Raw genomic sequence first — 13,865 nt, forward strand, 5'->3', positions numbered from 1 at the left:
AGGGCCTCAGAAAAACCAGGCAACTTCCCTAAACAAAAAAACAAAAACAAACAAGCAAACAAAAAGAATCATCCTTAGGTCAGGCCTTTTAATGACATCCCTATCATTTTAAATTAAGAAGGAATAATATCTAAAGTTAACTGAGTCTAAACACAAAAAAGGGGGTTTCTTTCTTTAGTTGTACCTTCCTGAATACTTAGGTGATACTTTTTCCAAAATACAAATACAAGCATGTCATTTGCCTGCTTAAAACCTTGCTGTATCCTAGGAAGCCACTGCCTGCGCAGTGACTCATCCCACACATTTATCTCTACAACACAGCCCTAGCCCTAGCTCCAGGTTGTGGATTTACTTGTGATATTGTAAATGTACCCTGTTGTGTCCTAAGTTGATGCCTTACACTAGTTGCTCCCTTAGCGTGAAACACCCTTACCCTCACTTATCTGTTTGTTCCTTTATTCCACCCCTGGCTCATGTCACCTCCTCTATAAGCCTTCCCTAATCATCCCCCAGTTCCTGACTCACCCAAGTTCCTCCAGAGAGTTGGCTCTGTCCTCTGGGTGCCCTCATAGTTCACTACAGTGTCCCTGGGCTGCACTGAAATGATTTGCTTCTTCGCCAACTCCCCAGCTCCAGCATGCTTCGTGCTAGAGACGCCATTTATCTCTGTGTCCCCAGAGTCTCACAGGGCTCTGGGCAAACATCTGTTAAAGGAAGGCATGAGGATATAGGGAAATGTTTCTGGAAACTGTTTTACCAAACAAACACTGTTGTGGCATGGAAAAGGTATTTTTTCCCACCAAATGTTTTGTTTTGTTTTTTAGCTACATACTAAAACAAACAAACTTGTATACCTCAGGAGCCACAAGCAAAATTAGTGTGCAAATCACAAGTAGAAAAAAACAAATCCGCCACAGACATGAGAGTTAGTATCTTTAGCTATCAGAAAAGGCAAATGTAACAAATGCCAATAAATACCTTGCTCACCTTGCTCAAATGATGGGCTTTAGGATAGTGAAGGGTACTGGTTTCAGTTAGAAGGTGGTCTGGCATTCTCAGATAGGACTCTGAGATAGGATCTGGAAACCTGATGCTACATTTCTTTTTTTCTCTTTTATTATTATTTTTAGTTGACACATAATAATTATACACATTTATAGACTACAGTGTGATATTTCAGTACGTGTATACATTGTATAATGATCAAATCAGAGTAATTAACATATCCATCACCTCAAACATGTATCATTTCTTTGTGTTGGACGTTTTAATGTTCTAATAATGATCATAGTGGAACTTGAGGCTCTAGAGTTGCCCGTATTTAAATCCAGGTTCCACTTCTTTCCAGCTCTGAAAATGCGAGAAAATTTTTTCACGTCTCTGAGCCTGTTTCTGCTTCTGTGAATAACCATACACACTCCAGTCCTTAGAACAGGGCCAAGCATATAGTAATGTTACCAGTGGAGGTTCTTGACTACGAGTCGTCCAGGTTCTTGGTGTTTTGAACAAAGAATTGAACAAAATGCACAAAAAAATGAAGGAATGAAGTAATAAAAGCATAGAATTATTGAAACAAAAGTACACTCCACAGACTAGGAGAGGGATTGTGCAAGTGGCTCAAGAGAGCTAGTTACAGAATTTTCTGGGGCTTAAATATCCTTTAGAGGTTTCCCACTGGGTATTTGATTACACCCTACATAAAGGAAGGAGTGGCCCACCACGTCATATTGGTTGTGGGAGACAACCAATCAGAGGCTGAAGTGAAGTTACAAAGTTACACAAGAAGAATTGGCCCTTGACCAGCCTGATTGGTTGCAGGAGGGGACCAATCAGAGGTACCTTCCATTTTTCATCTGCAGCCCAGTGCAAAGGTAACTGATCGTTTTGTTACTTGGGTGTGGAGAGGTGGGGTTTTCCTTTTGATTCAGTTCTAGGAATTCAGCGTGAATAAGCCTTAGGTTCCTTGTCTCTGGACCCTATTCTCCTGCCTCAGTAACTGCTTGTTAATTGTTATTGGATCATTTTACTATTATTTGCATCATTATAGTATTTGTTGTTGTTGTTGTTGTTACATAAAGTTATTTAAGTGTGGTGCCTGGAGCAACGTGTTCATTGTGTGACCTTAGCCCAGGGGAATCTCACACTTTTTTATATGTAACAATAGCAGAGAGGAGGGTTGGAGATAACACAAAAGATTAAACACGATAATCTCAAAATGAAATCATTTGTAAACTGTAAAGAGCGATTAAGTCGTTAGTTCGACATTGTTTATCTTATTTAAACTCAATTAAATAAAATTTGGCCCGTTTGAACCTTCCTCTAGGTGTGGCCATTTGGTTGGGGACCAAGTAATATAAATAATGTGAGCTAATTAGAAACTATAATTGTAAAAGAATTTCTGAAACCTTTCATAGACTAAGTTTTCAGTGTGGAAGCCTATGAATTCTGCAGCCTCAAGACTACTTATTTTCCCAGATGGCATTCCAGATATACCTAAACTTTTGCAAAATCCATCCTCTTTAAGATGATGGGTAATTGAATAAAAAGAATGAAACTGACTCTGCAAATATCTGGTTAATACATTTACTCACTGCTCAGTACTTCAGTAATATAACAGTGAGCAGAAGCAGGTTGAAGGAGTAAGTCCTGAAACTTCATTCACTAGCAAATGGCTGTGACCTTGAGAGAACCACAAATTGGGAGTGAGTCCATGTATAACAAGCCCTTTTTTGGTTTGTTTGTTTTTACTTTCTCTTTCAGTAATGACATGGATCTGGAGAGATTCTCTTAGGAGAGAATCTGGCTAAGTGTCTAGCAGGATGATTGATTAACAAGATGTTTTGTTTTCATCATCTCAGAGATAAGTACAACTATTCTGTCATCTAATCTGCTAACTCCTACATTATCGATATGGTAGTAATAAATTATGAATAAACATAAAATATACAGAGATAGAAACTGCAAATTTATTTCAGAGAGCACAATTAAGGGACTGATTTTATTATTTACACTGAATTATAAGCACAATTATTTCCTCCAACTATAACCACAGAAAGCACTTTAAATTAGGATGCTTGGGCTGAACAGTCCCGAAAATCTACTAGCCAGAAATTGAGATGAGCCTGTGGATAGAGTTTTAGGTCATGCTTCCAGTTCACATTCCAGCAGAGATAAGTGTGAGGCCTGGGCAGCATTTAGATTTTGAGGTTTCTCACTCTTTGTTTTTTCCTTTGACTTTTAGCAGTAGCTAGCCATGATGAATGACTATCAGTTACAATTAGGGTTGCCAGATAAAATATAGGGCTTCACGTTAAACTGATTTTCAAATAAACAATAAGTAATCATTTAGTATAATTTGGCACATATACTAAAAATTTGGGTTATACTAAAAAAATTCATTGTTTATCTGAAATTCAAATATAATTATACCCTCCATATTCTTTTTTAAACAGCTTTATCGAGGTATAATTGATATGCCAAATAACTGGACACATTCAACTTGTGCAATTTGATGAGTTTGGAGATACACATACATCTGTGAAACCATCACCGAAATCAAGGTAATACATATATCCATCACCACTAAAAGTTTCTTCTTTCCCCTTTTTTTTGTTATTTTGAATTTTGTGGTAAAAACACTTGCCATGAGATACTATTAAATTTTTACATGTACAATACTGAATTGTCAACTAAGGGCACTATATTGTAGAGTAGATCTCTAGAACTTGTTCATCTTAAAAAACTGAAGCTTCAGACCTATTGAACAACTCCCCATCCCGATCTCTCCCAGGCTCTGGCAACCATCATTATACTCTGTTTCTGTGAATTGGACTATTTTATTTATTTTTTATTTTTTTATTTTTTGAGAGTGAGACAAGGTCTCACTTTGTCACCCAGGCTGGCATACAATGGTGCAATCATGGCTCACTGCAGCCTCAAACTCCTGGGCTCAGGTGATCCTCCTGCCTCAACCTTTCAAGTAGCTGGGGCTACAGGCATAACCCATCATGCCAATTTTTTTTTTTTGGTAGAGATAGGGTCTTACTATGTTGCTCAGGCTGATGCTAAACCCCCGGCCTCAAGTGATTCTCCTGGCTCAGCCTCCCAAAGCACTGGGATTATAGGCATGAGCCACCACACCTGGCCTGGTTGAACTATTTTAGATATTTCACCATGATTGCAATGGTACAATTATAGCTCACTGTAGCTATTAAGCCAGTCACAGAAGACCAAATATCTCACTTACATGAGGCATAATCACATTTAGCATAACGTCTTCCAGATTCATCCATGTCGTTGAATTTTTATTTGCCAGCTCTGACAACTTAGTTACAAGCAATTTATGAGACGGAATTATCTGTCTCCCTACAAACATTTCCCAATGAGGAGAAAATAAGTGATTCCCTCAGACACAGAGGTCCCAGACAGCCCCACTAGCTACATTTTCCTCTTCCAAGTACAGAAGGAAATAGCTCCTTTAATGTTAAGAAGGTACCAATTGCTTCCTTTGCCTGACTAAACTTTTTTCCTGCCTTCCCCTTAACTCTTATTTAAGTGGGAGGAGAGAATGGAAAGATGATTAAGCATTTCAACCCAATGCCAAAATACACAATTTGCTAAGCAAATGCTTGTAAAAGAGAGGCTTGTAACAGAAAGAAATTGTTCATTAATTTCCTTACACCCTTTTCTTTTATTAATGATTAATCTATTTTGGCAGTTAGCAGAAGACACTTCCCTCTCTTCTAGGATATTTCTATGAGTCATGTTGGAGGGAAAAACAGGGGTTTGGGATTCATACAATGTAGTTTCAAATTCAGCCTCCAGGACATACAAGTTATATGAGCTCTGTTTCTTCATATTTTTATCTGTAAAATGGGACAATAACACAGTAATCACCCTTACAGAACTATTGTGAGAGTTAAATGGTATGAGGTAGAAAAAGACACAAAATGTTGGGTTGGGATTTTCCTCCTCCTTCTCTTTCTGAATTTTTAGAAAGCTTTGAAAGGTTTATTCATCCTTTCATCTTTTTATTTTTTAAAATATAAAGAGTCAAGGCACTGCCTCCTCTTCCCTCCACCAAGTGTATTTCCCTTGGCACTGCTTGAAGGTTCAGGATTATCTGCTTAGGAATCCTCTCTGTGATCTCTATTTATAATCACCCTTACCTTCACATGTGTCTGCCATATAAACTTTATCTTTGGGGTAAGAATACTTGTAACTTCAAATCTGTAGATAAAAAAATAGTCTACTTTTATACATGCCTAATACTTTTTGGAAGAGACCATCGAAAATTATTAAGTCATTCTCTGAGTTTGGTAGTAATGGTTAATGTTCACTAAATGTTATAAAGCTGTGAATGTTTCCAAATTTTGAAATATAAATATGCATTATGTTTATGATAAAAATAAAATTAATTGAGTATCAAAATATTAATAAGTTACTAAAGACCTCATAACCAGTCAGAGACAGAAAAAAACCTTGAATTTTGTTCTTCTGACTACAAATAGGGGCTTATTTCCTTCTAGTATGCTGTCTCCTTGGTATGTTCCACTTGCCCTGGTGATCTTACAATGGATAATAATAAATATTCAAAAGTGAACAAACCCTGTCTTCCCCAATAGATCATAATGACCTTGAGAACGGGAGCCATGCCCTGTACTTGCATAAAATGGTGTCATCTAGATCCTAAGTGCTTATCAAATGTTTATTGACTAAATGATTTCCCACTCACAATAACTTTTCATTATCTTTTTAATGGCCTGGTGGTCTGTCTGGAGTGGCCACTGCGAGGACACCATAAGCAGCGGGGTAGGTGCAGCCAGGGCTGCGCACTCTGTAGAGCCAACGGGGCCCAGAAATAGGTGATCCCGGCAGGAGTCCTGCACCCTACCAAGTTGGGAGTGGCAGAAGCCTGTGCTCCCAGGGGTGACTGCAGCCACCCAGCCGTGGCTCCAGACCCAGGCCTCCCTGTACTTTCAGGGGCCTGGACAGTACCCTGTCCCCACAGGCTTGGAAATGCTTGCTTCCAATCCCTGGCCTCTTCCAGCCCCTGCCTCACAGTGGAGCAAAGTTGTGGACATGTCCCGATAACCGAGCCTGGGCACTGTCGTGACCTGACGGGGTGTGCATGTGGTTGGGGCAGCACTGGTATGCCAGCCTCCCCACTGCCTCTGCCCCCTCTGGAAACTGCTTCTAAGGCTAAAACTTTGAGCACCAACTAGCACAAGAGTGAGGATGTGGCCAGGGGTGGGAAGGCCTGAGGGTGGCTCTGGGCCTGCAGGCACCCCTCAGCACAGCCTGTGCACTGTGGACAGCATGTTGATGGTGGTAGGAGGCAGAGAGGTTCCTAGGTGGGAATATGCAGGTCCCCAGTAAAACCCAACCTTCCAGCCAGGGACAGCCTGAAGCCTGGGGGCTGGGCTGCCCTTTCCAGGTGAAGTCCGCAACCTGGAGTGATAACTTTCTTGATGCTTTTCAGCCAATCGATTGGTGCTTTCTCTGGGCCCACTCATGGACTGATCAGCACACACTTTCTCCTGCTTATGTGACCAATCAGCACGCACTTCCTCCATTCTGAGCCCATAAAAACTCTCAACTCAGCCAGACTCAGACAATGGTTGGGACTACCTGCCTGTGGATAGGAGCTACCCACTTCAGGTCTTCTCTCCACTGGGGAGAAGTTTGGTCACTCAATAAAGCTCTTCTCTGCCTTGGTCACCCTCCAGTTGTCTGCTTAACCTCATTTTTCTGGGATGTGGGACAAGAACTTAAGACCCACCAAATGGCAGGAGCAAAAGGAGTTGTAACATGTTCCTGGCTGGCTTGCTGAGATGTAGGTGGACTGCAGAAGTGAAGAGTATTTACTGTATTAGTCCATTTTCATTCTGCTGATAAAGACATACCCAAGACTGAGCAATTTACAAAAGAAAGAGGTTTATTGGACTTAGAGTTTCACATGGCTGGGGGGTGCTCACAATCATGGAGGAAGCCAAGGAGGAGCCAGTCATATCTTACATGGATGGCAGCAGGCAAAGAGAGAGCTTGTGCAGGGCAACTCCTGTTTTTAAAACCATAAGATCTCATGAGACCCATTCACTATCACGAGAATAGCACAAGAAAGACCCACCCCCATAATTCAATCATCTCCCACCAGGTCCCTCACCCAACAAGTGGGAATTATGAGAGCTACAAGGTGAGATTTGGGTGAGGACACAGAGCTAAACCATGTCAGTGAGTCTTCTGGGGGCCCAGACCTTGGGATTCCTGAAGCCAGAGCTTAACAATATAGACCTCCCACCCTTTGCTAGTAACAGATGGCTGCCCCATATGACAAAAAGCAGCAGCAGGGCCAGGCCAGCCCAGGAGCCTGGGCCAGAGTGGGATGGTGAGACTGAAAGAGCTGCAACACAGATGGGTTGAAACATGCCCCTCCACACATGGTCCCTGCCCGCCCCACCCCACCCCCTCTCCCCGGCTGGCCAGGCTGCAGACAACAAGAAGAACAAGAAGGAGAGAAGAGCTGTGGCCCTTCTGGGAACCCAGATCTAGAGGATCCCTGAGCCAGGGTTGTAACATGTTGTAACTTGTAACATCCTCTTTGGGGCTCTGCAGTTCCTGGCATCTCCAAACTTTCAGGCATCACTGTGTTTCCCTCATCCAGATGCTGGTGCCTGCAGTGGAAGCTGCTTGAGATACACCTGGTCCAGTCACAGCCTTGATTGGAGCCAGTGCCTGTGCCAGCACCTGGAGCTGCCTGCCCCACCACAGCAGCCAGCGTGCCTGGCTGTGCACAGAGGCCAGACCTGTGCTCACTCACTCACACGCCCCTCACCACTCTGTGCCTGGCTCACCCTTGGCAGGCATGGGATCTCGGCCAGTAGCACGAGCCAAGCACAGCCTGCTGGGCCAAATGGGTAAAACGAGCCCAGTGGGTGCGAGCAAGACTCAAGCAGAGGCACCACCAGCCGCCGAGGCACCACCAGCCACAGAGGTTTCTGGCTGGTGAAGCAACACTTGAAGAATCCTATGGCATTTTCCCGACTTTGAAATTTACCCACTTAGTCAAGAAAATATGAAGCTATTCATTCCCTTTACTTGTCTAGCAGAATATTTCCACATAGAAGATTTTAGTCTTTGTCATCAAGACTGCGTAACATTTAACACTCCACCACATCAAAATGCTACTTACACATACATAATAAACACTGAGAGAGGAATGCTGCCTTAGACATCATCTTTTCTTCACTCTGTCTAAAGCATGAATGTCCTTAGATGTGCATTCAAAATTAGTGCCAGGGAGTGCTATTTGGCAAGGCCACTTAGAATATAGTAATTAATTAGAATGCATTTATTAAATTAAGCTGAAACTATCCTCTCTAACTTTCACTGATGATTCATATATAAGCCATGTGGACTCAAATAAATTCTCATCCTTTCTACTTTAGAACTGCTTTTGAAGTGCTTTTAGATATATTTGGACCTCCTAAATATTCCTTTTTCCTTTCTTTTGGCTGGATATTTTTTTAAAAAATTAAGCCCCCTCCTCAAATTCTGGAACATCCAACTTTTAATTTCCTGCCTTGCATTTGATATCTTAAAGTAATGTGAATAGATGAGTAAGGGTAACATCAACTGTAACAAATGGATTCAAAAAATATATAATGTCTTAAATACAATAGAAGTTTATTTATCACTCGTGTTATTGGTGGGCAGCTCGTTTTGACTTGGTGTTATGGACAGCTAGGAGGTTCACATCCCTTGGCTCTCTGATCCCCCAAGGTTTCATTATTATCGTTTGCATCCAACAGATAAAAGGAGACAGAAGAGTGTGGAAAATAAATATTACTTAAAAACTCTTTTCTAGATACTCATCACTTATGTTTACACTCTAAGACAAAAAAAGAAAAAAAAAGAATCAATCACATGGTTATCTCTGAATGCAAGGAGGCCACGGAGGACAACACTGGGAAAGATGGTCTCCTCTTTGGTTGTCACTTCCCTGGAACAACCTTACATTATCACTAAAGGGGAGAGAAAATTGTGTGTGTGACAGTAACCTTATCTGCCATAGTGTGAGGGTAGATCAGATTTAGCAACCAAGTAGCAAAGTGCCAGAAGCCTCAGGTTAACAAGAATTTCTCCTTTATAGGTCTTCTTCTCTCTAAGCCCTAGCTGTGCCACCCTCTCCATTATTCTCACCCTCTCCCATGACTTTCTACTCTGATCAATTAAAAGACTCACCCAATATTTTGTGTGACCCTATGAAAGGAAAAAAAAAACGCTGCTGATTATTCTGACACCGTTCTTTCAGAGCACTGTGACTGTATGATATATCCCAATATCTGAAGTTTTAAAATTGGGAAAAAAAGGCATCTTAGAATCACAATGCATGGTATCTGCTGTCTTATACAAACACATACATGCGCACACTGCAATGCATAGCTTGTTCTATTTTCTTTCTCCTATTTCAGAACTTCCAGGTATTACTCCTTTAATCTAATATACCTAAAGCTCATAGGAGATTGTTTTAACAATCTGGGAATCTCTCAATCACAGGACACTTATCTATCATGCCCCTTGTAACATGTTGTTACAAAGAGTGTAGCTCAAAACCTTGCTTTTTGAGTTTTCTGAATCAGTCTGAAAATCATACTCCTTGTAAAACAGTATGAAACATACTCCTTGTATCTCAGTCTGAAAATGATACTCCTTGTTACAAGTCAGCAGAGACATGAAGGACAGGAGAGGCAATGGAGTCTCCAAGGCTCTAGCCACACCCAGCATACACTGAGGGAGACAAAACAAAAACAAAAACAAACAAAAAAACACACAAAGAAACGATTTTCTTTGTATTACCCACAGTTCTCAACTTTATTGATATGGATTGAAACTTAAAACTAGAAAATCTTCTCCTCTTTTTTGTAAAGAGAAGAGAGATGAGTACAATTAAATTCCCGGACTTTTCCTCTCACCAAGTCACCATTTCACTGTCCATCCACACCAACAGTTTAGCGCTCTCTTGGCAGTAGAGGCCAAAAGCTTCCAAATAGACTCTGAAAGTGGCTATGCAGCCATGACAAGTGACGAGAACCCCTTGTTTCTGACAGGAAGACAACTCAGGAGCTGCTTGCCACTTTCACTGGGGCCTTTTGGAAAGCCTGACTTTGATGGGCCCTAGGGGTGCATTGTTGAAGGGGGAGATGAGAGAGCTCAAGAGGCTTGTGGAACGTGAGCCATGGCTTTTGAAATTACTTCTTCCTGTGGGCTGATTTTGCAGTTTGATTTTACTTTTAAGAGAGGAAATACAGAGCCAGTCTTCACTAACACTTTAACTCATTTGCCAGAAGAAAATCATATCAGAAAGCAACAGAGTTACCCCAAAGGCCCTGGAGTGGGCGGGGGGTGGGAGAATCAGAGGCAATGGGGGAGGGAGAAGAGAAGGAGAAGAAAAGAGGGGACTGTGGAACTGCAGCCCTAGAAAAACCTATAAACCTTTAATCCCTTATGCACTGCAAAGTGATTAAACTCACCTACCTCACACCTGCCTTAGAAAGAATGCAGATATATGGAAGAAGAGAATATTTGCAAACTGCACTTTGGACCCATGAAAAGTTCATTTGGAATTCAGAAGGCTGATCCCACTTAGGGTGTGAAATATACACGGGTTCTGGCTGCAAAATTGGAGGGGAAAGGTATGAGCCATTATGAACCAGAAACCTGTCTTGTGTTTCTCCAGAGAAAGTGGACTATGAACAATCCAAAGAAAGTGGTGGATGGTTTCTGGAAGGACAAGTCTGCACCAGAGAATAAAAGGGCATTCCTTAGGGTTGCTGAGGATTTTCTTCGATTGTATTCTGCTAATGTGTGTGCAAGGCAGATATAACACATTTGTGGAAGGCTCTAGAGACATTTTCTACAAATTTTACCCTGGTTTCAGGTAGTTTTCTTCTCCCCTCATTTTAATGTCATTATTATAAATTGGACTTAAAAAGTTGACATAAGAGTTGTTTGTGTCTTTTATAGAACTTTTTATACAATACCGAGTTAGGTGAATTCACTACATTTGTTTCTTTTTTGTGTATAATACATTCATTATATTCTCTAACAATTTCAATATGTTTTTCCAAAAAATTTGGAAATGCCACTCAGTATAATCTTATCACTCTTCTTTTACTTTTTAAACTTTTAAAACTATTTTTCAAGTGATAGGGTAGTTAATATAATTGTTCCAATAGATAATTAGTCACAGAGTACAATAAGCATCTGGAAACTCAATACATCAGTGACGAAAGAATATGATGAAGGAAAACTAAACAACTGCCTGGCCAATATAAGTATGCAGTAAAATTAGGATTCTTAAATGGTTTTGTGCAAGAATAACAATCCAAAGACTTTGCATTTCTATAGTGTCATTATCATCATCATCATTAAGATTTTTATTATTGAGTCTGATCTTATGAAAAGACAAACAAAATAATCTACTATCTGGGAGTAATTTTTTTCCCCCATATGATGTGAATTAACTTTTCCTGGAGAACAGGGTTCTGTTCCAAGCTCTGAGAAGAGATAATCTCTGGGGAGCTCATGCTAATGTGAATGCAGCAGCAGAGGCTGCAGCCAGGAAGCAGAAGGTTGTGAGGCCATTCTTTAACCAAAAGGAATCTGTCTCCTGCAGCTCACAGAAGCTCCCCACTCCCCCTCTGACTTAGTGCACATTCCCAAAGTATTGCAATCTGTCTGGGCCTCCTGATGAGCTAGATTACTCCAATACGTCCTGCAGAGATTGCAGAAAGTCTAGTTTTCCCAGGAGTGACACAGCAGAAACAGCAGGGACTTGATATTCTACCTATGTTTCTGACATGTTACCTGATCACACAGTAGGGAAGAGGGAAAGAGTGGTTTCTTTTTTTTTTTTTTTTCCAGCCAGTCTTTCATTTTCCTTAGTTTCCCTAGGGACTTACATGACCCTTGATGCCCACTATTTGCTTTATATATGCAAACCAAGTCAACACAAATTATATCACAACCCTACCTCTGGCACAAATGCCATCAATTCATGACTGAGAGAATCTAAAGTTCAAGAGCAGGGGATTTGTATCAAACCAGCACCCTCACTTATTAGCAATGTCACCTTGGGCAAATCAGGTAACAGCCTTAGTGATACAATGTAAATGCCCAATAAATGGTAGCTTTTAATGTTATCTAATGCTGTATTAAGGAATAATATGTATGTTCTTTTTAATGTTTTTATTTTTTATTGATACATAATAGATGTACATATTTGGGGGTGCATGTGATAATGTAATACATTCACATAATTAATAAAGATTAAATCAGTGTAATTGGGATATCCATCACCTTAAATATGTGTCTTTTCTTTATGCTAGAAACATTTGCCAGCTATTCTGAAATATACAATAGATTATCCTAAACTGTAGTCAGCCTACTATCTATCAAACACTAGGTCTTAATTTCTTCTATCAAACTGTATATTGTACTCATTAATCAACTTCTCTTCATCCTGCCCTCTCTACCCTTCCTGGCCTCTGATTACCATCATTCTAATCACTATCTTCATGAGATCCACCTTTTTCAGCTCCCACAGATGATTGAAACCATGTGATATTCATCTGTCTGTGTTTGGCTTATTTCACTTAACGTAATGACCCCTAGTTCTACTTAGACTGAGTCCATATTTTGGCTATTGTAAATTCAGTGCTGCAATAAACATGAGTGCACATATCTTTTCTGTATATTGATTTCCTTTCTTTTGGATATATAACCAGTAGCAGAATTGCTGGATCATATGGTAGTTATGTTTTTACTTTTTTGGAGAAGCTCCATACACTTTTCCATAGTGGCTATACTAAGTTACATTCCCACCAACAGTGTAAGAGGGTTCCCCTTTCTCCACAACCTCACCAGCATCTGTTATGCCTGTTTTGTTGATAAAAGCCATTTTATCTGGGGTGAGGTATTTCACTGTGGTTTTAATTTGCATTTTCCTGATGGTTAGTGATGTTTCATAGACCAGTTGGCCATGTGTATGTATTCTTTAAGAAATACCTACTCACGTGTCTACTCAGATATTTTCTATATTTTCTCCATTTTAAAATCAGATTTTTTTTTTTTTTTTTTTGCTATTGTGCTGTTTGAATTCCTCATATATGCTGTTTATTAGTCCCTAGTCAGATAGATAGTTTGCAAACATTTTCTCCCAGTCTGTGTGTTGCCTCTTCACTTTGTTGATTGTTTTCTTCTCTGTGTAGAAACTTTTTGGCATGTTGTAATCCCATTTGTCATTTTTGCTTCAGTTGCCTGTGCTTTTGAGGTCTTACCCACACACACACACAAAATTTGCCTAGACCAATGTCCTAGAGTATCCCCTAAAGTTTTCTTCTAGTAGTTTCAAAATCTCAGGTATTAGATTAAAGTTGTTAACATATTGTGATTTGATTTTTGTATATGATGAAAAATAGGAGTCTAGTTTCATTCTTCTGCATATGGTTATCTAGTTTCCTCAGTACCATTTATTGAAGACACTGTCCTTTTCCCACTGTATGTTCTTGGAAACTGTCAAAAATGAGTTGGCTCTAAATACATAGATTTATATCTGGGTTCCCTATGTGTCTGTTTTTATCCCAGTATTATGCTGATTTAAGTTTCTACAGCTTTACAGTATGTTTTGAAGTCAGATAGTGTGATGCCTTTTGCTTTGTTCTTTTTACTCTAGATTCCTTTGGCTATTTGAGGTCTTTTGTGGTTCCATATAAATTTTAGAATTTTTCTTTATTTCTATGAAGAACATTATTGGTATTTTGATAAGTATTGCATTGACTCTATAAATTGCTTTAGGTAGAATT

General features: G+C 40.1%; 1 long non-coding RNA gene across 1 annotated transcript; it reads left to right on the forward strand.

Annotated features, from left to right (window-relative positions):
- The first annotated feature begins 1,770 nt into the window (after nt 1-1,770).
- LOC129525393 (uncharacterized) lies at nt 1,771-8,337 on the forward strand. The gene is made up of 4 exons (XR_008669670.2): nt 1,771-1,871; nt 2,761-2,864; nt 3,453-3,560; nt 7,664-8,337. It is a non-coding gene; the product is annotated as an uncharacterized lncRNA (long non-coding RNA).
- The last annotated feature ends 5,528 nt before the right edge of the window (nt 8,338-13,865 follow it).

This window comes from Gorilla gorilla, chromosome 9 (assembly GCF_029281585.2).
Source record: "Gorilla gorilla gorilla isolate KB3781 chromosome 9, NHGRI_mGorGor1-v2.1_pri, whole genome shotgun sequence".
Classification (NCBI taxonomy): Eukaryota; Metazoa; Chordata; class Mammalia; order Primates; family Hominidae; genus Gorilla; species Gorilla gorilla.